Raw genomic sequence first — 1,829 nt, 5'->3', positions numbered from 1 at the left:
TAGGGGTGGACTATGTATCTAAATGGGTAGAAGCTATTGCTACACCTACCAATGATGCAAAAGTTGTGGTGAAATTTCTGAAAAAATTTGTTTTGACCAGGTTTGGTGCCCCACGTGCCATAATCAGTGATGGTGGTAGCCATTTTTGCAACCACCAATTTGAAAAATTGATGAGAAAATATGGGGTAAAGCATAGGATTGCCACACCATATCACCCTCAAACAAATGGCCAAGTAGAAATCACAAATAGAGAAATCAAGCAAATCTTGGAGAAAACTGTCAATAAATCCAGAAAAGATTGGTCCCTTAAGTTAGATGACACTCTTTGGGCATATAGAACAGCATTTAAAACCCCCATAGGAACTACACCTTATAGGTTAGTTTTTGGGAAATCATGCCATTTGCCCGTAGAGTTAGAACATAAAGCTTATTGGGCCATAAGAGCAATCAATTTTGATTTACAAGCTGCTGGACACAAAAGACTTTTGCAACTTGATGAGTTAGAAGAATTGAGACTTGATGCTTATGAAAATGCTAGGATCTATAAAGAAAGAACAAAAAAATGGCATGATAAGCATATCAAGAAAAAGGACTTTAAAGAAGGAGATTTGGTTCTCTTATTCAATTCAAGGTTAAAATTTTTTCCAGGAAAATTAAAATCAAGGTGGTCCGGCCCATTTAAAATTGTGAAAGTTTTACCTCATGGTGCTGTGGAAATTTTTGGTGAAAAATCTGGTAATTTCAAGGTAAATGGACAAAGATTGAGGCACTATTCAGTTGGTGAGCCAATCGAGAAGATAGCAACTTGCTATCTCTCTCATTCTCCATAACATCTTGAGTGAGTATGGTCAAGCTAAAGACCTAAACTTAGCATTTTTGTGCATAACTCCCAATTTTTCTTTCATTTGTTTTAAGTTTTTCTATACTCCTTATTCAGAGTTTAACATTGTTCTAATTTCCTTGTGATGGGATGCAATTCATTGCAAGCAAATGAGCAATAAAAATTTTATTTAGCTTTAAATTTTAGCTTTAAATTTTAGGTTTTTAATTTGTTCACTTATAATTTTCATCTCTCTTTTGTTGAGTATTTGCTGGTTCATATTGCTGGATTCATTGCCCTTTTGGTTAATTTTAAGAGAAAAATTTTTCAAATTTTAACATCTTGGTTTAACAAGAAAATTATTTGAAAATGGGTGTGTGAATTGGTGCTTTGAAAAATTATTTTGTGTAAGTATTTAATGAACATAACAGGTTGAACAATTAGAATTCATGTTATGAAGGTTTAATCATTTGAAATCTAATTTTGTTTCAATTTTTTTTAGGTGCTATGAAATTTGGTCAAATTGGGCAGCAGATTACATAACCGGATTTTGCTTGTGTCGCCGCTTGTGTTCGCTGGGCACCCTTTTGGAATAAAAACTCTCTTCACCGGAATGGGCCAGCAGCAAACCCAAAAGCCTATACCCAAGCCCACAACCCAAACCTAAAGACCCTAACCCGATAGCCCATTACCCTCATCTTCCTCTCGACATCGCCCCCGACACAACCCTCCCTGCCGTAACCTCCATTTTTCCCGTCACCTTCACCGGCCGCAACTCTTCCCATATTTCTCTTTCCCCGATCACGACCCTCCATTTCGCCATGACCGACTCTCCATTATCATTCGAAAACTCGCCTCCCCACTCCCCACACAACAACCCCCAAACCTCCCCACCCATGCACGCCGACCCATCGCCGGCCCATTCTGCTAATGCTCCGATCGCCACACTCAAAAAGAAAAAGGCGAAAAGTATCAAACCTCACAAATCGACGGCCGGCGTCAAGCGGAA

The sequence above is a fragment of the Hevea brasiliensis genome, chromosome 12, assembly GCF_030052815.1.
Source record: "Hevea brasiliensis isolate MT/VB/25A 57/8 chromosome 12, ASM3005281v1, whole genome shotgun sequence".
NCBI classification, from domain to species: domain Eukaryota; kingdom Viridiplantae; phylum Streptophyta; class Magnoliopsida; order Malpighiales; family Euphorbiaceae; genus Hevea; species Hevea brasiliensis.
Note: the sequence above shows the minus strand (reverse complement) of the source record.